At 41.5% G+C, this 21,769-nt stretch overlaps 1 non-coding gene and 1 pseudogene across 30 annotated transcripts in view; one reads left to right on the top strand and one right to left on the bottom strand.

The window, feature by feature from the left end:
• Window positions 1-21,769, bottom strand: part of LOC126715054 (uncharacterized) — a 67,486-nt gene that overhangs the window by 23,563 nt on the left and 22,154 nt on the right. The window lies entirely within an intron of this gene.
• Window positions 9,971-11,765, top strand: LOC126715051 (7-deoxyloganetin glucosyltransferase-like; annotated as a pseudogene).

The following is a 21,769-nucleotide window of genomic DNA, read 5'->3' as shown; positions in this document are numbered from 1 at the left end:
CTTTGACGTTTTAGTGTTCGAGGCGTGCCATTAATATGTCTCCTTCACGAGGCTATCCAAACTTTATGGTTCCAGGCGGCGCTGGGAGCTGAGCAAAGACTGTCTCGTCCATAGCATTTCTTAGGAACATGCGTAGATTAAATGCCACCAGTTTGCCCTCTGTATAAATAGGATAGGGGGTTACTCCTCCTACATATAAACCCTTTGGCCTCCTCCCAATTCATAATCCTTCCGCCATATTCACAATCTCCATCTCCAGTGCCATCCACCCTTAGAGCAATATGTTTGAGGCATGGCTGGGGATGAAGGATCTATATCCGCTTCAGAGGCACCGAATCCTTCCAAGACTCAAGGTGTTGCGGTCTGGATAGGGAAGACATAGACTCAAGAGGATCTTTCGCTCTGATAAGGTGGGGATGGTATCTCTGTCTCTTTCAATCAAAATCCGAAGCAGGCACTGGTCGCATCAGATTCTTGGTGCGTCAGAAGTAAGGTTTTCCGTCATCAGCGCCGTCTGCTTTATTGCAGGCGTGTAACATGGAGGCTCATCAACTTCTGGCTCCCTGCACCTTTTCTTCAACGGTGCCAGCCTCAAGTTGGGCTCTCTGCACCTTTTCTTCAACGGTGCTAGCCCCAAGTTAGGTTCTTTTGCTGCTTGAGTTATAGGCATGTAAAAGTATTGAGGAATGGTCTCCTTAGACAACATTTTGGAACGGCAGCACCCCTCTTCTCTACACCTCTTCTTCGGCTTTTTCTTCATTCTCTTGTATCTTTTCTTTTCGCTTATGTAATTAGCTTTTAGTATAAGCTTATTCAAGCTTTTTTCATTGTACGTTGTACTATTTCTTTGTGCTAATAAAAGATGAATTTGTTTCCCTCAAAATACTTTTTCCTTTCTGCGGTAGGATACCTTGTCCACTGTCCATCATGAGCATCATTCTTCAAAATTTCAAACCAGAATTTATGAAAATACCTATTTTCTCGTGGGAAAATATATGCATAAAATTCTGGGTCAATTGTGAATAGATGGGGTACTTGGGTCCAAGTGAGAAGGTGTTGTTTATGCATGAGTCCCTTTGAAGACCATCTGAGACTTGGTATCTGATGAAGGAGAATGGATATGCTACATGTGTATGTTCCTTTAATAATACTTAGGACAAGAAGCCTTGTAACAAAAAGCCATTAATTTGAACCTATTGAAACTATCAAATATAATAATATCAATCAATAGCAGATTAAACTTATGAGACTAACCGAGGTAACAGCTGAGTGTACCGTGACGCATGTGAGGCAGTTGCTCGAAAATGAGAAACCCAAAATAAACCGTCCAAGATGGTTGCCGAGTAGTGTGGAATTTTGGCCGTGTTTTCGATAACACCTGGCCTCTGATCCGAGGACCGAGGTATGATTGTACCGAATTGTGTCCAAAACTTGTATTTTTTTCTTTTTAAGTAGTTGATTTCCCCATAGGCTTAAGTCCGAGGACCATACAAGGCCTTGGTTCTGTCCAAAACTTGTATATATATATATATATATATTTTTTTTTTTAAGTAGTTGGTTTCCCCATAGGCTCGAGTCCGAGGACCATACAAGGTCTTGGTTCTATCCAAAACTTGTATTTTTTCTTTTAAGTAGTTGGTTTCCCCATAGGCTTGAGTCCGAGGACCATACAAGGCCTTGGTTCTGTCCAAAACTTGTATTTTTTCTTTTAAGTAGTTAGTTTCCCCATAGGCTTGAGTCCGAGGACCATACAAGGCCTTGGTTCTATCCAAAACTTGTATTTTTTCTTTTAAGTAGTTGGTTTCCCCATAGGCTTGAGTCCGAGGACCATACAAGACCTTGGTTCTGTCCAAAACTTGTATTTTTTCTTTTAAGTAGTTGGTTTCCCCATAGTCTTGAGTCCGAGGACCATACAAGGCCTTGGTTCTATCCAAAACTTGTATTTTTTCTTTTAAATAGTTGATTTCCCCATAGGCTTGAGTCCGAGGATCATACAAGGCCTTGGTTCTGTCCAAAACTTGTATTTTTTATTTTAAGTAGTTGGTTTCCCCATAGGCTTGAGTCCGAGGACCATACAAGGCCTTGGTTCTGTCCAAAACTTGTATTTTTTCTTTTAAGTAGTTGGTTTCCCCAAAGGCTTGAGTCCGAGGACCATACAAGGCCTTGGTTCTATCCAAAACTTGTATTTTTTCTTTTAAGTAGTTGGTTTCCCCATGGGCTTGAGTCCGAGGACCATACAATGCCTTGGTTCTGTCCAAAACTTGTATTTATTTACTTATTTATTTACTTTTCGAAGGTTAGCCCCTCGACCAAGGTGGGGAGAGTTAGCATGATGTTGGAAGCCCCTAGAGCTGCCCGCGCCATCGGCATTGCGAGGCGTAGCCCCTAGTGAAAATTTATGTCAGAGCAACAACTGCATGTCGCTGGAAATGGAGGAACCTTTGCAGACCTTTGCTTGATAGAGGCTTGACTCCACCGCCACCTGCGCCAACGCGCAAGTCTTCCCACAAACGGCGCCAATTGTAAGGACACAATTATTCAACGACCTAAGAATGACATTGGGCTCGTATGTAAAAGGCCCGAACAATATAATTCATAGAGAGTGGGCTAGAAAGGCTGGACCTTGGTCGTTGGACGGCGGTTTAGTCGTGATTTTCATGGAAGCTCATACGAAGGTAGGTTTGGCCAGAATAGTTAGGCTTCACATCGGTGTAGCTCGGAGGGTTTGAGTCCTCGGACTTAGTCCAAGGAGTATCACGTTCTTCCCACTCTTCTTTTTGTGGGATCCTTTTTCTTCCCCCCCTTTCTCCCCTGGCTCTCTTCCCCTTTTATACCAGTGTTTACTTCCCGTTTTTCGTCTACATGTCAGTTTTGCCTTTTTGGGGTATTGACTCGTCCTATCAATCCATACGTCAGAGTGGTTGGGGGTGGTTGGGAAAAGTTAAATAGCATGGTCTGGAGTATGGGCTTGTCAGACGTAGGGCTCCACATTACGGTATTGGCAGCTTTCTCCCTTGTACTGCTCTTGTACTTTGTTTGTCCTTTTCTTTAGGCGTTTTGTGAGGTGTTGAGCGTGAGATCGTCCTCGGCCACATTCTTGGGCCTTTGAGGGGCTTTCATCATATGTCCTCGGCAGTAGGGCTCCTCGGCCTGGGCTTTGGGCCCTGAATACAAAGTGGGCTGGGACCTTAGATTTAGGCCCCACAAAGCTTTTCTAATTGAGCTATTTAAAACCCATATTACATATAATATTGGTGGTATGCATACGTTGGCTAATGTTGATATAAAATTAAAGAGCAGTTGTCGGTTATAATATGATTTTTTTTTCTTAGGCCAAGTGATCCGTCCTTTAGAAGTAACTAGCATGTAACTCCATGCAAACGCATGGATGCATTTAAAATTAAACAAAATTTTTATTATAAAAATATAAATAATTAGTCAAAATTTTTTTTTTTAAAAACATGTAACACATGCATACGTATGGATACATTTAAAATTAAACACAAATTTTTATCATAAAATATAGATAATTAGTCAAATTATTTTTTTTAAGTAAATATAATTAGTCACATATTAAAATTCTTACCTAAATTTAATACTACTTATAATCATTTGTTTTTCCTAATTTTTAATAAGATAGAACATGTAATGATTTTTATTTTATTAATTTTTTGAGAAACATGTGGTGATTTTTATTGAGTATATGTAATTATATTTTTTAAAATTTTTATAGTTTATTAATATTAGATTATTGGTATTTTGTACTTATTAACTCACTTGACACAAAGTTTAAAAAACTTAAATAGACACATAGCATATGTTTAAGTAGATAATTATGGTGTAGTTCTCACATAAATTTAGACATATGCATAATTGGATTATAATTTCAAATTTTAATTCAATTTTCTCTAAGTTTTACCTATTATATATATAGATGACTTATAAATTTGAATTTTTTTTAGTTATATGATCATGTTTTTTATGGTTTATTATATTGGACTCCTCGTTTTCTACACTAAATTAACTAATTTGGCACAAAAATTAAAAAATTTAGATTAGATGAGACATGTGACGCAAAATTAAGCTATAATTGAAATTCAATTTTTACACTAAATTAACTCATTTGGCACAAAATTTAAAAATTTAGATTAGATGAAACACGTGGCGCAAAATTAAGCTCTAATTGAAATTTAATTTTTACACTAAATTAACTCATTTGGCACAAAATTCTAAAATTTAGATTAGATGATACACGTGGCGCAAAATTAGATTTTAATTGAATTTCAATTTGAAATTTAATTAAATTTTCTCTCAGTTTTACCTATTATTATTATTATTATTATTATTATTATATATATATATATGCTACGTCCACAACATTTTCACAACAAATCTTATTATGTGACAAACTATTGCTGGTAGTCATTCTTTATTAAGCAAAAAGAGAAAAGATTGCCCATTATGGTAATTTCTCATGTGCTTGGCGCAAGAGAGTCAATACCGTACCCGAGACCGTTTCGGTTTGATTAATGAAATGAAATATTTCGGTACCAGTTACTACTGGTGTACCATTTCAGGTTTATAGCTAAGTATTAAATATATATATATATATATATATATATTAGTTCTATATCCATTAGTCAAAGTCCATATAATTTGTTTACAATATTTAAAATTATCAACTCATATCTTATTTAATAATTTAAACTCTAGCTAAAATACACTTATGGTCCATATATTTTGGACTGATTCCCATTTTGGCCTTTAAATTGATTTTACTACTAATGTAGTCCCTAAAAATAGAAAACTAATTCTATTTTGATCATTGCCGTCGACCTTTTAATAGAAAAGTATACATGGCAAATAGAATACTATATTGACATTTGAAATGCATGTTCATTAAAATAATATTAAAAAAAATTATTTGGCATTTTTAAATGCAAGGTCAGTATTTAAATTAATAAAAAAAAGCCAGTCAGACAATTTAAACAAAAATTAAAAATAAACATTAATCTAATTAAATTAATTTTTTGTTTTACTTTTTTTTTTTGTAAGAAAATTCATTTCTACTTTCCCCAGAACATGAACTTCATGTTCTTCCCCTCAAACAAACCAGCGAACCCAAAAATTTTCTTGAGAAACAAACACAAAAAACCCAAAAAATTCAGCTCAAAAACAAAATCATAAATCTCAAAGCCCTCATTTTCTCAAACCCCAGCAAAATCATCAAATCCCAAAGCCACAAGCCCAGAAAGTTCAAAACTAGAAAATCATCAAATCCCATAAGCCACAACCCACACTTCGTTAATCACCAAACTCACTTTGAAACCCAGAACCCGACCACCACACTTCTCAAATCACCACCCTCATTCGGTTAATCTTCAACCAAAGCGCCACTTTGAACCCATTTCAACTTCACTGGTTTCGCATTGGGTTGCCGCCAGCCATGCCGTGACAGCAACAGAATCAATACAAGGCCGATTTGCAAGTCAAGAGTCAAGATCCAAATCAATAAAAGGTTGATCTGCCTTGTGACTGAGGTGGAGGACTGGCCAGAGGGATGAGGAAGATGATGCGGCGGTGGAGGGCGTAGAGCTAAAGGCTGAAGCTATTTGGTCTACAAATTATTTTTATTTTGATTTTTGGGGTTTCAAGGGAATAACGGTTGATTGGTTTCAAAATGGTTCAGATTTGGGTTAATCTCAAAAACAACTTGGATGTGAGCTTCAGCTATGTATGTGGTTTTGGGAATTTGGTACAGATTAAGGTTATTTTCTTTCTACCAATGGTATTCTTTGTTGCTGGATGTTCTTATTTGTTGAAGTTTCTTGTGAATATTGTTGCTTGTTGTGATGGGGTTTTGGGTGAGTAGAAAATGAGAGTTTTTTTTTTTTTTTTTTTTTTTTTTGGGTTTTAGGCTTTGTTTACGGTATGGTTTATGGGATTTTAGTTTTTTTTTTTTTTTTTTTTTTTTGGAGTTTCTTTGGTTGCTTTAAAAATTTCCCACCAAATGGAAAACTAGAACTAAGTGCTTCAAAAATTCACGAAACACGGACAACTTACTTTACTCGAAATTCATATTAATATGTGAAATTAATCTGATATGTTCTGGAATGTTATTTAAATGTCAAAATATAAAAGAAAAGGAAAAGACCGAAAAGGGCAACAATAGAAAAGAAGAAGGCAACAAGTGTATGTTTTGATTTGGGGAAGATCATTAAGAACAAGTTTTTTACCAAAAAAAATAATAATGAAAAGTAAAAAATGTTTTTAATTTTATTTTTTTGTTAAAATTTTTTAATATGACTTTTAAAAAAAAATTAAAATCCTGATGTGGCCTTTAAAAAATGCTAAATAATTTTTTAAATATTATTTTAATGGACACGTCAGTATTTATTACTAGCAGTGTATTTCATTTGCCACATATGATTTTTTTGTTAGAGCATTAGCATTGGAGAATGCTAATGCCATATCTAAGGGAAATTTGGAATTTTAAGCCCCAAAACCATCTGCATTGGAGAATGCTAAACAGCAGTATTGCAAATTATTTTGCAATACTGCTACAGTGCAATTCTAAACATAGAATTGCACTGTAGCAAGTATTGTAACAAAATAATAATATTTTATCTGACTCTCTCTCCTCCATCTCTCATCTCTCATCTTTGTCTCTCCATCGCCAAACCTAGCACCCGCAACCTAGCACAATATCATGCCATCCGCAATCGCCACCCGCAACCCAGCACCACAAAGCATAGCCACTCCATCGCCGAACCTAGAACCCGCAACCCACACCACAAAGCACAGCCACTCCATCGCCGAACCCAGCACCATATCACGCCATCCGCAACAGCCTCCCGCAACCCAACACCACAGAGCACAGCCACTCCATCGCCGAACCCAGAACCCGCAACCCAGCACCACAGAGCACAGCCACTCCATCGCCGAACCTAGCACCTGCAACCCAGCACCATATCACGTCATCCGCACGGCGAAACCAACATGGCGATCCACGACCCATGATCCACGACCCACGAATTCGCAATCCATGACCCACGATCCACAACCGGAGCAGTGCGAGTACGAGCTCGTCATGGAGCGAATGAAGTTTTGGGTTTTATTGAAGCCGAGTTGTGAAATTTAGGATTTTTTGTTTATGAGTTTTGTTGATTGATGTGTTTTTGGTTGATCTATGAAGTTTTGGGTGTTTGAGTTGATGGGTTATTGTTGGACTATTTCACCACCTCGCCGAAAATGAAGGCTCCGGCAGAAGTTACAGATGGAAGAGAGCTGAAAATGAGAGAGAGGAGAGAGATGGGAGAGAAAATATAATTTTGAGATATAATATTTTATTATGTAGATATATTATTTTAATGAGTAAAAGAGGAAAATAGAAGTTTGGGATGTGGAAGTATTGTAAAATGGTATAATATAATGATAAAATGACTTTTTAGAATTGTAAAATAGAGTAGCATTGGAATTTTCCAATGCTGATGCTTTTAGTGTATTGACGGCAAAGACTAAAATAAAATTGATTTTCTTTTTTAAGGAACATTAACAGTGCATTTCATTTGCCACGTATGATTTTTCTGTTAGTGAATTGATGACAAACACTAAAATAAAATTGTTTTTTTTTTTTTAAGGATTATGTTAGTAGTAAAATCGTTTAGAGAACAGAATAGAAATAAGTTCAAAATATAGAAATAAAAAGTGTATTTTTGTCTATATAATATTCTCAGGAAAAAAAAAAATAGTTAGGTTCAAGTTACATCCGGTGTAACTCCACAAGAATTACACCTTTTTTAAGCCGTAGATTTATGAGAGATCCAACGGATACAAACAAAACACCAATATCTATTACAACATTAAATACTTACCTAATTAATAGTCTCCTCATTAAATATTTCTTATGTCTCTTTTTCTCTCTCCTTATTAAGTCTTTCTTTCCATTTTCTTTACAATTTCTCCTACGTTTCTACTTTCTTAGTCAAAAGCTTCTGCCGTGAACTGAATGGCCACACTGCAAAATTGTTTAGCAGTTTCTTCTTTTAGCTTCTGCCGTGAACTAAAATAAAGGAAGTCAAAATCTTCCATGTTTTATTGAATGTATTCCAATTATATCATCCTGTTATGCTCTTAGTAATAAATTTGTGAAACTGCTTGGTTTTTTTTTTTTTTTTTTGGTTTTTTCTTTCTGTCGGTATGATAATAAATTTGTAAACACAAGTTTTGTTTTGTTTTGTTTTTTTTTTTTTGAGAAGCCAAACACAAGTTTTGTTTGTATGAGTGTCATTCTACTAATTTCAATATTTGTAAAAATATGAATAATTTAACTTCTTCTGAATAGACTCTCAAAAAAAAAAAAAAAAACTTCTTCTGAATAAAATGGAAAGTCAGCGGTAGTAGAGTTAAACAATTGGGCCTATCTTGAGTTTCTCTCTCTTCTACATCTGGAGACGTTTAATAAAGAGAAAGGTATTTAAGATTGTAAGAACTTGTAGGCCTCTAGCCATACTATTGTCATACGATGAGGGTAAACATTAGGATGAATTTGAATTACAAACAAATTCTAATTGGATCAAATTTGGATAGTTAATTTCTATCTTATTGTAATCTATACAATCTGATAAAATTTGGTTTACTGTCTTCATCCATTTTTCTCTACTAATGTTTTTTTATTTCTCCTTATTTCTGCACTTTTTGGCATCCTTGAACGTAATTCATTTTTTTTTTTAAATATTTGTTAGGAATTTAGATACAATAGTACTTACTCCTTGAAAATTTTATTTCGTTTTTTTTCAGTAATTTTCTAAACATACTATCAAGGAGAGAGAAAAGAGACATAAATCTACGATGAAGTGATATTCATGGATGATTTGTTGGAGAAATTGTAAAGAAAATGGAAAGATCTTAATAAGGAGAGAAAAAAAGAGACAAAAGAAATATTTAATGAGGAGAGAGATAATGAGGAGACTATTAATTAGGTAAGTATTTAATGTTGTAATGGATAATGGTGTTTTGTTTTTATCCGTTGGATTTGTCATAAATCTACGGCTTAAAAAAGGTGTAATTCCACAAGAGTTACACCAGGTGTAACTTGAACCCATTTAAAAAAAATATATATTTATAATAGAACTGATATTGATGCTTATAAATAAATAAATAAAAAATTGATATTGATATACGTATTAAAATAATAATACTAAAATATGTCTAAAATAAAGTCTTTTTTTTTTTTGAGAAATAATTACAATATGTTGCTAATCTCGCGCAACTCGACACTTTTTGCCCTAAACCTCTAAACACTTTGTGCATGAGGAGGTGCCAACTCAACTACAAGGTCTTTGACTAAAATAAATAGTCTTTTTTTTTTTTTTTTGAGAAAACTAAAATAAATAGTCTTAATCGTTGTACTTGTGGTGTTTTGATACGTGGGCAGAGCACACAAATTGAATAAGTATTAAATAGTTATAATGTTATATTAAAAAATCAAAAGAGGTAGAGTTTGAATTTTTGAATGATGCTCACGTGGGTTGTCAGTGACTTGTCACTTGTCAAGCACACAAAAGGAAGAGAGAGTATATTATAAAATATAATGAATGGGCATATACGCTTATGTGACAAACAATATTAAATAGTTATAATGTTATATTAAAAAAACAAAAGAGGTAGAGTTTGAATTTTTGAATGATGCTTACTTGTTAGTGACTTGTCACTTGTCAAGCACACAAAAGGAAGAGAGAGTATATTATAAGATATAATGAATGGGCATATACGCTTATGTGACAAACTATTGTTAGGAGTCATTTTTTATTAAGCAAAAAGAGAAAAAGATGTCCATTATTTGAAAGAGTCAAAGAGTCTCACATGTTTGGCGTCCAAGGAAGGAAGAGAAGAGTCAAAGAGCAACAACTGGATATTTCTCATATGTTTGGCGTCCAAGGAAGAGAATGTGTATATTACAAGACTAGGCATATGTATTTTGCATTCACATCCACACTACAGAACGAAGGAAATGGATTCAAAGACACAAGTAGCTCATAAGCCTCATGCAGTTTGTATTCCATGCCCAGCTCAAAGTCACATGAAGGCAATGCTAAAGCTTTCAAAGCTTCTCCACCATGAAGGGTTTCACATAACCTTTGTGAACACTGAGTTTATCCACCAACGTTTTATGAAATCCAGAGGTCCCAGCTCCTTAGATGACTTGTCTGACTTTCGATTCGAAACCATCCCCGATGGCCTTCCTCCGTCAGATATCAACGCCTCCCAAGATATCCCTTCTCTTTGTGAATCCATTATGAACAACTTCTTGGCTCCATTTTCTGACCTCCTTGTAAAACTCAACAGTTCAACTTCAAATAATCCTCCAGTTACTTGTATTGTTTCAGATGCTGGCATGGTGTTTACAATTACTGCTGCCCAAGAATTCAAAATCCCTGTTGTGTTCTTCTTCCCTATCTCTGCTTGCAGCGTAATGGGTGCTCTACAGCTTCCTTCTCTCAAGGACAAAGGCATCATACCTCTTAAAGGTGTAACAAAAAGTGCAAAATCCAATTGAAATCTTGCATTATTTTATTGTAATTAATCATTGTATGCTGACAACTTTTTTGTCTTTGCAGATAAGAGTTATCTAACAAATGGGTATCTCGACACAATTATAGACTGGATTCCTGGTATGAGAGATATACGTTTGAGGGATCTTCCAAGTTTTGTACGAACCATTGATCCAAATGAAATTGTTTTTAGATATGTGGTTAATGTAGTAGAGAGAGCTCCTAGTGCTTCAGGGATTATTGTTCACACATTCGATGAGTTAGAGCAAGAAGTTTTGCATGGTCTCTCTACCATGTTTCCTCATGTATATGCTATTGGCCCTCTAGAACCACTACTCAATCACTTATCCAATGATCATTTGGAATCAATTGGGTATGGTTTATGGAAGGAAGAAACCGAGTGCCTCAATTGGCTTAATTCAAAGACACCCAATTCTGTGATATATGTGAGTTTTGGTAGCATGGCTGTCATGACACCATCACAATGAGTTGAGATTGGTTGGGGACTTGCAAATAGTAACCACTCATTTTTGTGGATAATTAGGCCTGACTTAGTTGAAGGCGGATCAACGATTTTGTCACCTGAATTTCAGGAGGAAATTAAAGAAAGAGGTCTAATAACTAGTTGGTGCCCTCAAGAGGAAGTGCTAAACCACCCCTAAATTGGAGGGTTCTTGACACATAGCGGCTGGAATTCAACCATTGAAAGTGTATGCGCAGGAGTGCCAATGCTTTGCTTACCATTCTTTTCAGATCAGCAAACAAATTGCAAGTATACTTGCAATGAATGGGCCATCGGCATGGAAATTGACTTTGATGTCAAAAGAGAGGAAGTAGAGAAGATGGTAAGAGAATTGTTGGAAGGAGATAAGGGAAAGAAAATGAAGAAAAAGGCCATGGGGTGGAAAAAATTGGCTGAAGAGGCCACAGGTCCACTTGGTTCCTCATCCATTAACTTAAAAAATTTGGTGAGTGAAGTGCTTTTATCAAAAGGCTAATGTACCCTGCTACTCTCCTTAAGCTTAGGATCTGTTACTTCGCTTGTCTTTAGACTCTCTCTCAATTTGGTCTTCTTTTTTTAAAGTTACTTTTAATATTTTCTTGTTTTTTCTTGTTTTCGAGGTTTGCCCTTTGTTGTTATTGTTAATGTTAATGTTTTTTAATAATAAACTGAAGGTATTATTTAAGATATAAACATTTAGATTTACTGCACTAGCACTCTCTGACTGAACCCAATTATATTACATTCTAAACATAGCATTGAAAAACAAAAGGACACTAAGAAAAATCAATAGCCCTACTGCTTTGATCTCTACCCGTTGTTACCAAAATATAAGTGGAAGTCTTTTAATGGAATGATGGATCACATCACTTGTCCACTATGAAAACCTTATAATTTCTCCAATTTTAGGGCATGTCTCCTAAATTATTCATTCTTAAAGTGTTTTATTTTTTAATTTTAGAATTAAATATGGGACCAGATAATAAATATTTATCCAAGTGAGTTATTAAGTTCAAAAATCAAAGAGTTTAGAATAAATGAATGGTAAAAAAAAAAAATGCTTCCCAATAATAAAAAAAATGAATAATTTACATTTTATACCTAATAATGTCTTTATAAAATTTTTTAAAGAGTTAATAAAATATAAAAATGATTATCAATAGTATTTGTGGGGCCCGGCCCAAAAATGATGGGCTATTCCAAACTCAGGCCCGTCCGAGGAGCGTCCTGTCCAAAGAGAAGCCTCATATAACGCGCTATTCAACCCCAATAGCGCCAAGGAAACCTGTCCGAGGAGTAACTCCTCCTCGGACATCACGAAGCCCAGACGAGGAGCTTGCCCCAGCCATTTCAGCTCATCTTCCCAACATATAAAATGAATTAAATCCAAAATATCTCACGGAAGGCTACCACCACATTAATTGCGCCCCAACCACCCTCTTGGCCGCATTAATGAGGAAAAGACTCCTGAACAGTACCGCCTTGGCCTCTGCAACTCACAAAGGGTCTGATGAGGGCGTCTGATGGGACAGGTGCTCAAGTGGATGCTTGGATGATTAACAGGTGTAAGGTTGAGATGAAAAGAAGAGAAATATATAATGTAGTGGAGTCCCTCAAAGAAGGAGAGGAGAGAACTGTATCAGGAACAAAAAGAAATAAAATCAGACTTGAGAAAGATCAATTCTTGTGTTTTTATTTTCTTTTTGCAAACCATACTGTCCATGCATTAGACCGAACAAGTTCACTGAGGCCAAGTTCTTTAACCCATCCTCTACAAATAATTATTGTGGGTTGCGCTTTGGGCCAGGGCCTAATCAACATAAGTTGGGCCAGGAAAATCGTGTAACCACAATTGGCGCCGTCTGTGGGAAGAGCTAAGGCATCAGCTAGTGCAACGGTCGAGCATGGAAGAACTAGATCCACACCAGGAGGATCCTCACCAAGCTAACTCCCAACGGACACGACCCGCCGAGTCCCAGAGGTAAAATAACCCAACCAACCCAGGCGGCAGGGGGAATCGTGAGGGAAGTGTGCATACTACCCGGACGAGCCAGAGTCACACTCAGACAGGGAGTCACGTGTCTCAGAGGCGAAATAGTCACCAGGCCATGTAGCGAGAGATAGATGACTTAAAAAGGAAGTTACGACGTGTACAGCGAAGACGATCTCCCTCTGGCTCAGGCGAGTTTTCTAATGCGGAGGACATGAGTTACAGACGAAGGTCAAGGACCCCCCCAAGTGAGACCTTTTCTTACGAAAAGGAACCACGCCCAGTACGGAAGTATGAGAGCCCATCCAGCAAAGGTTCGGGGAGCGACGCCATGAAAAAGGCGTTGGATCAGGTCTCAAGGTCACCCTTCACGAATAGAATCGAAGGGGCTAAGCTGCCAAGACGCTTCAACCAACCGGTATTCGCCATCTATACCGGCAGAACAGACCCGGTGGAGCACGTGAGTCAGTTCAACCAAAAAATGGCGATTTATTCGCAAAACGAAGCCCTAATGTGCAAGATCTTCCCATCCAGCTTGGGATCGATGGCAATGAGGTGGTTCAACAGCCTGAAGACAAACTCCGTAGGCTCCTACAAGCAGCTCACTCAAGCTTTTTGCTCCCGTTTCATTACAAACACCAGAGTCCCTCAACCTCTCAGTTCGCTACTGTCCTTATCTATGCATGAAGGAGAAACTCTGAAAGCATACTCGGATAGGTATTGGGAGGTGTATAACGATTTGGACGACAACCATGATAATGTTGCGATCAGCACGTTCAAAAGCGGCCTCCCTACCTGGCATGGCTTGAGGAAATCCCTCACCGGAAAACCAGTTACTGACATCCAACAGCTAATGGATAGGATCGACAAGTACAAAAGAGTGGAGGAGGATCTGCTGCAAGGGAAGGGAAAGGAGAAGGTTGTCCCCCTTAAAGCAAATGATTTCAGGACGGAACGTCACAATCCTGGTCAGCCGAGGAGAGATTTTCCGCGACAGGCTGGGCAGAGCAACCCGCAAACAGTGAATGCCATATTCAGAGAGCCGGTACAACAAGTACTGGAGAAAGTAAGGGATGAACTCTATTTCAGATGGCCGGGAAAGATGGCTGGAGACCCTGCCAGACGTAATCAGAACTTGTATTGCCACTATCATCAGGACCACGGGCATACTACTGAGGACTGCAGGAATCTGTGGAATCACCTGGATCAATTGGTCCGAGAAGGAAAGCTACGTCACCTGCTGCACCCATCGAGCGGCCATTCCGGCCAAGCAACACAAGAGCCTCGAAGGGACGTGTCTTTAAGACCCCCCACCGAGACGATACATGTCATCCTCGCTGCACCGGGAAGAACTGGGCCACCCATCCCCAGGGTATTAGCCGTGGATCGCCTTCCCTCCGAGGGCAGGCAAAGGGAGCCCAAAAAGTTAAAAAAGGGAAGCTCTTTGATACTGGGGTTCTCGGATGAGGATAAGAGAGTAACAATTCAACCTCACGATGACGCCTTGGTGGTCACATTGCGGATTGGGGGTTTCGATGTGAAAAGGGTATTAGTAGACTCTGGAAGTGCGGTGGAGATAATGTACCCCGACCTATACAAGGGACTGAATTTGAAGCCGGAAGATCTGACAGCTTATGACTCCCCCCTCCTCAGCTTCGAGGGGAAGCTTGTTACGCCAAAGGGGCAAATCCGACTGCCCGTACAGACTGGGGCGGAAGTGGTGGAGGTGAATTTCATTGTGGTCGACGCTTATTCACCCTACACCGCGATAGTTGCAAGGCCATGGATCCACAGCCTAGAGGCCGTGACCTCCACACTTCACCAGAAAGTGAAATACCCATCCCGAGGAAGAGTAGAAGAGATCCGAGGAGATCAGGCCGTGGCCAGGAAGTGTGTGGTGGCCGCCATTTTACATCGGCCCTTGGTCGAGTCCTCGGTCCCAGAGAGCTTATAGCAACCAACCTCCTCGGCAGAACAAGACGAGGGGCTGGTCGAGGAGATAAGGTGTGAAGGTTTGGATAAGGTTGCTGTCAGCAATGACCCGGAGAAGTTCTTTCAGGTCGGCTCTGAATTGCCCTCTCAAGAAAAGGAGGAACTGGTCAGATTTCTCAGAGAAAATGTCGACATATTCGCTTGGGACGCCTACGATGCCCCGGGAGTTGATCCCAGCCTCAACTGTCACCACCTGAACGTCAACCCCTCTTCTACTCCGAGGAAGCAGCCACCCCGACGCCCTTCAAAGGAACACACTAGTGCCGTAAGAGACGAGGTGGCAAAGTTGAAAAGAGCAGGGGCTATCAAAGAGGTCTTTTATCCCGAATGGTTGGCGAACACAGTGGTGGTAAGGAAGAAGACGGGGAAATGGAGGGTCTGCGTGGACTTCACGGACCTGAACAAGGCGTGCCCCAAGGACCCATTCCCTCTACCCAAAATCGATCGATTGGTGGATGCAACCGTGGGGCACCCCCGAATGAGCTTCCTGGACGCCTTCCAGGGCTACCATCAGATACCCCTCGCGCTAGAGGACCAAGAGAAAACGGCTTTCATGACGCCCATCGGAAATTATCATTATAAGGTAATGCCATTCGGGCTAAAGAACGCGGGTTCAACCTACCAAAGGATGATGACTCGGATGTTCGAGCCACAACTGGGCAAGATCATTGAGGTATATATAGACGATATGGTCGTGAAGAGTAAGAGGGTGTCCGAGCACGTAGAAGACCTTGGAACAATCTTCGCTATCTTAAGGGAGCACCGGTTGCGGCTGAATGCCTCCAAATGTTCGTTCGGGGTCGGGTCTGGGAAATTCCTAGGGTACATGGTCACCCATAGAGGAATAGAAGTAAGTCCCGACCAAATCAAAGCCATTAACAGTCTACAGACTCCTCAGAACCCGAAGGAGGTACAGAAGCTCACTGGCATGATTGCGGCATTAAACCGGTTCATATCGCGATCGGTGGATCGATGTCGGCCTTTTTACCTTCTGATAAACAAGTGGAAAGAGTTCAAATGGTCGGAGGATTGCGTTCAGGCTTTCCAGCAACTTAAGGACTACCTGTCCCGACCACCCATCATGTCCAGTCCGGAGGCTGACGAGGTGCTGTTTGCCTACATCGCCGTAGCTCCCCACGCCGTAAGCCTGGTACTAGTACGGGATGATAATGGGGTGCAGCGACCGGTGTATTATGTGAGCAAATCACTACATGAGGCCGAGGTACGATACCTACCCTTAGAAAAGGCAATTCTGGCGATAGTGCATGCAACCCGGAAGCTTCCTCATTACTTTCAGGCGCACACGGTCATCGTCTTGACTCAGCTTCCACTTCGAGCCGTGCTTCGAAGCGCTGACTACACAGGAAGGATCGCCATGTGGAGTGCTCTTTTGGGGGCTTTTGATATTAAATATATGCCCAGACCCTCCGTCAAAGGACAGGTCCTCGCAGACTTGGTAGCGGAGTTTGCTGAGCCCTCTATAGAAACGATGACCGAGAAGAAAGACCTGGGTGGAAAACTGATTGGCGCAATTTCAGCCGGGGAGACCATGCATTGGAAGGTCTACGTGGATGGCGCAGCCAACCAGAGAGGATCAGGAGTTGGGATAGTTTTAATATCGCCGGACGGCGCTGTCATCGAAAAATCATTAAGACTCGGATTCTCGGCTACGAACAATGAAGCCGAATACGAAGCCTTCAAGGATTGGTAATGGTTCAAAGATTGGGTGGAAGAGTAATAGAAGCCTTCTCGGACTCCAGATTAGTGGTCGGACAAGTGATGGGAGAGCTAGAAGCTCGAGATACTAGGATGCAAGAGTATCTGGCACAAGTCAAACGGCTACAGACGAGTTTCGAATCTTTCAGTCTGACGCACATCTCCAGGAGTGTAAACACTCATGCCGACTCGTTGGCCACTCTTGCCACGTCCTCGGCACGTAATTTGCCACGAATGATCCTAGTCGAAGATCTAATCAAGGCCAGTCCCATCAGCGGCAACCCGACCCAAGTCCATCAGATTAGACAGAGTCCCAGTTGGATGGACCCCATAAGGAATTTCCTCAAAGACGATATCCTTCCGGAAGAAAAACTAGAAGCCGAGAAGATACGTAGAAATGCTCCTCGTTTTTGGCTATCAGAGGACCGCAAACTTTATCGGCGCTCCTACTCTGGACCGTACTTACTCTGCGTACATCCAGAAGAGTCCGAGTCTCTTCTTGAAGAATTGCATGAGGGAGTGTGTGGAAGTCACACCGGAGGAAGATCGCTGGCGCACAGGGCACTCATCCAAGGATACTGGTGGCCGAACATGCAGAGACAGGCCCAGGAATACGCTAAGAAGTGCGATCAGTGCCAAAGATTCGCCCCAAATATCCACCAACCTGGAGGGGTTCTCAACCCACTCTTCAGTCCATGGCCGTTCGCGTAATGGGGTCTTGATATTGTTGGGCCTTTCCCCAAGGCTGCGGGGAACAAGCGATACATAATAGTCGGAATCGATTACTTCACTAAATGGGTGGAGGCTGAACCTTTGGCCAACATCAGGGACGTGGACGCTCAGAAATTCATCTGGAAGAACATAATCACCCGCTTCGGAACGCCGAGAACACTCATTTCCGACAATGGTCTTCAGTTTGACAGCAAGAATTTTAGGGAGTATTGCCGTGAGTTTGGGATCATTAATCGATATTCCACCCCCGCATACCCCCAAGGAAATGGGCAAGTCGAGGCCGTAAACAAGGTCATAGTGAACGGATTGAAGAAAAGACTGGATGAGTCAAAGGGGAGATGGGTAGAAGAACTACCGCACGTCTTATGGACCTATCGGACAACGCCGCGGCGTTCAACCGGTGAAACCCCCTTCTCAATGACTTACGGGGCTGAGGCTCTGCTTCCGATCGAGAACAATTTCCCCACGTTGAGGTCTAGCTCGTTTACCCCAAGCGATAACGATGAGATGCTAGGAAGAAGTCTGGACCTAGCAGAGGAAAGAAGGGAAAAGGCCACGATTCACATGGCCTATTATCACCAGAAGCTAAGACAGGGGTATGATGCTAACGTCAAATTGCGGCCTCTGGGTCCAGGTGATCTCGTGATGAGGAAGATTCTTGGCAGCGCAAAGAACCCCTCTTGGGGCAAGTTGGGGCCCAATTGGGAGGGACCATACCGTGTCACATCCGTGGCCGGAATATGCGCCTACTACCTAAAAGATTTGGATGAAAAAGCTGTACCTCGACCATGGAATGTAAATAACCTCAGGAGGTATTATTATTAATAAGAATGGCTTAGCATACGTTTTCTTTTATGACTATTTGCCGCTTGCCAGTCTACATTACAATTATTTATAAGTTTTAAACAGACCCTAAGTCCTGCATGGCTCCTCGGACCACAGACTTTTGGGGAAATTATTACTCATGACAGTTCATAGTTTTAAACAGAACCTAAGTCCTGCATGGCTCCTCGGACCACAGACTTTGGGGGAAATTATTACTCATGACAATTCATAGTTTTAAGCAGAACCTAAGTCCTGCCTGGCTCCTCGGACCACAGACTTTTGGGGAAATTATTACTTGTGATAGATTGGGAGATTATTACTTAAAGAAAATCATTTTAATGCGTGTGCGCAGTTTAGTACCATTGTAATCATCAAACGCGCAGCGCCAAAAACCCATTTCTGTTTTGACTAATAACTTGTGTCTACGTTGTTGCAAATGTTTGAAATAAAAAAGAGCAATACTAGCGCACATCCGTAGTAAGCAAAACGAGCATTTTATATTAATATTCCGAGTACATTAGAAAGAGAGGTCCTTACAAAAAAGGAAAAAGTAGGATAACTCTCATTTAAAAAAAAAAATGCATATAAAATAAAATAAAATAAAACAAAAAATAAAAACTATTTACAGAGACTGAAAGCCTAAAGGGCTAGGCTTGAGCAGGAGGATCTTCTTTCTGCTCGGGCTGAGGAGGAGGAACCTCGATGGTAGAGTCTGCGGCAGGATCCTTCGCCATATCAGGCACAAGGACGGCATCAGGCACCGCCAGGTCCTGCTCTGAAGCCACTTGGGCGTCTTCAGGATTCGCACGGATCTCCCGAGGATAGAAGATGCTCTCGGGCAGTCTTAGTGCCGAATCCGCAGGAACTCCTGCAGCGTCAAGAGCATGAGCCCATGAAATGTCGCAGTACTCTCTGCATACCTCAGGAATCTCCTCAGACAGCCTGGCCTCCGTCTCTTCGGCCCCGAGCTGGCGAGCAGCATTCTTCTCAGCCTCTGTGGCCTCTCGGATCAGCTGGGCCTCCTCCTTTGCCAGCCTCAGCTCATCCTCTACCTTTTGCAGGGCAGTCCTGAGATCCTGCACTACCTGCCTCTCGGTGACGAGGTCAAGCTGCGTCGTGTACAGCTCTTTGCGCTGGTCCTCCGCCTGGGTCTCAGCGCTTTTTAAACCAGCCTCTGCACTTTTGCGCCGGTTCTCCGACACCTTGAACTCATCCGTGAGTTTAAGGTGCTCATGCTTGAGGGACCCCAAGGCTTTCTCCATCTCCGCCCGAGCCTGGGTCTCAGCCTCAACCCGACTACGGCTATCGCGGCAGAACTCATCAGCCACGAACACCTGCTGAGTAATCTGCGAACGAAACAAGGTTGCTTTGAAAAAGAAATATAACGGGGATAAATAAATTGATAAAACAGTAAAAGGATTACTTACCAACGCGAGATCCCTTTTTAGGGATAGGAAGAGCTCGGGCTGAGAGAATCGCCTATAGGCCTCCATGTCCCGAGGAAGGAGTAGGGGTTGCTCTAAGGCATCCGCCACGTACCCTGCCCGGCCTCGGTTATACTCTCGGACCGAAGCATTGTAGGAGATGGCAACCCCATCCAGCTCCAGCTTGGGGTTCCATACACGAGGGGAGGCGCGAACGTCAGCAAGGTTCTCTTCATCCCGGCTTTCCGAGGAGTTACCCCTTCTGCTCCTTGGCGCCCGCGTGGTCTTTTGCTGCTTGGTCGGCTGGGCAATCACCTCACCCTCCTCAGTAGTGTCAACCGGCCTCTTCTTCTTCAGGTCCGGATTAACCTTTAGACCAGGGTCCGAGACGCCCTGGAGGACCACAGGGGGAAGGGATTTGACCTTTGATGGACTTGGTCCCTTCGATGGCTGAACCTTTGATGACTGACCTTTCCCTCGGGAGGACATCAGCTCCTTTAGAGTCTTTCCTTTTCCTGCCATGGGCTCTACCTCTTCGTCTGAAGTATCGTCCGAGCAGATAACGATTGAGGGAACACCAACAGCGGAATGTTGGTCCTGCTCTACTTCGGGATTAGAAAACTCCACCAAGGGGTTTTGCTGAATTTCCTCCTCGAAGTAGAACTTATCTATCTCCTCTTCAAGGGAAAGACGAGATGATTCAGCCTCTTCTTCAACCAAAACAGCAGCACCAGGCTCGTTTACCGGAGGTAGCTGCTCCGCTAAGTAGGGATTTCTGACACCTGGCAACACAACTGGTGGCAAATCGTGGTCAGCTAGGAATCCGTCCTGGGACACGTCAATTCTAGCCAGCCTCGGACTGCCAGCCCTTATAGCGTGACCGACTGCCTGAAAAGCGCTGCTCAGAGGTTGGTAACCCAGAACCAGATGGGCCACACGCAACTGTCCGTCCTGGGCGACGTAAATCTCCGATCTGAGAAGATAGTTCAGCGCTGGCACGTTCACAAGGCCTATCCGAGGAGCAACGTGACTTTTGTCTGCAAACAAACCAAGAAAAGTGAGGTTAGACCATGAAATTTTCCAATTACAAAGAAAGCAAGAAAAACAACCCCTCAACACTAAATCCTTTCCCCAAAAAGGATCAATCCTAAAAGCGCCGCACTTGGGTTTCCTGCCCGAGTTGGACAATGAATACCGTCGAACCACTCCCCAGAAGCAATGAGGAAGTCATTCTTCACGGTCTTATTGGAAACTGGAAGACAAGAGATCAACCTAACGTCCTCGTTCCGGGATTTAAGATAATACCCATCATCCCCGAGGCGGTGACATTCGTACAGATAAGCCACATCGTGCTAAGTAAGGCCTAGATTCATCCGCTCGTTTAAGACATCTACACAGCCTAGTATCTTGAACATATTTGGGGCACACTGATACGGCGTCAACCTATGGTTGAACAGGTATTCCCTTGTGATCCTACGCATGGGGAGTGTCATCCCTCCCTCTATGAAAGTAATCATGGGGATAACGACTTCTCCCACAACTCTATCTGTCAATACTCCTTCCAGAGGACAGTACCGCAGCCTAACCCCAGGGGGAATGTGATATTTAGCCCTAAAGGCCTCCATAGCGGCTGGAGTTTTAACTAATTTTTCGAATCTACCCATCTGATCTGAAAGGGGGAAATGAAAGTAGAGAGTAAAGTCTGAGGAGGGAATTGAAACGGAGAGAAAAGCGAAATGTACTGGTACCTTCACAAAACGCTCAAGGGGACGCCTGGAAATCTCTCTTGGACGAAACGCTTCACAAAAACGGCTACGGCGGCGTAACGGACGCAAGTGTTCGTATATCTCTGGGATTCGATGGAGTTCTCTGGAGTCTTTTGAGGTTTGTGAAATGCAGATGAAAGAAAGAATTGAACCCCTCTGACGTCTTATATAGCCGGGAGGAGAGAGAAAAGATCATCCCTGCCTAAAAATACGGGAAAAAACGATGGCCGTTCGATCCACGCCAAGCCGTTGGATGAAGGGAACATAAC

The sequence above is a fragment of the Quercus robur genome, chromosome 2 (assembly GCF_932294415.1).
Source record: "Quercus robur chromosome 2, dhQueRobu3.1, whole genome shotgun sequence".
Taxonomy (NCBI): Eukaryota; Viridiplantae; Streptophyta; class Magnoliopsida; order Fagales; family Fagaceae; genus Quercus; species Quercus robur.
This window is presented reverse-complemented; position numbering and strand designations above follow the sequence as displayed.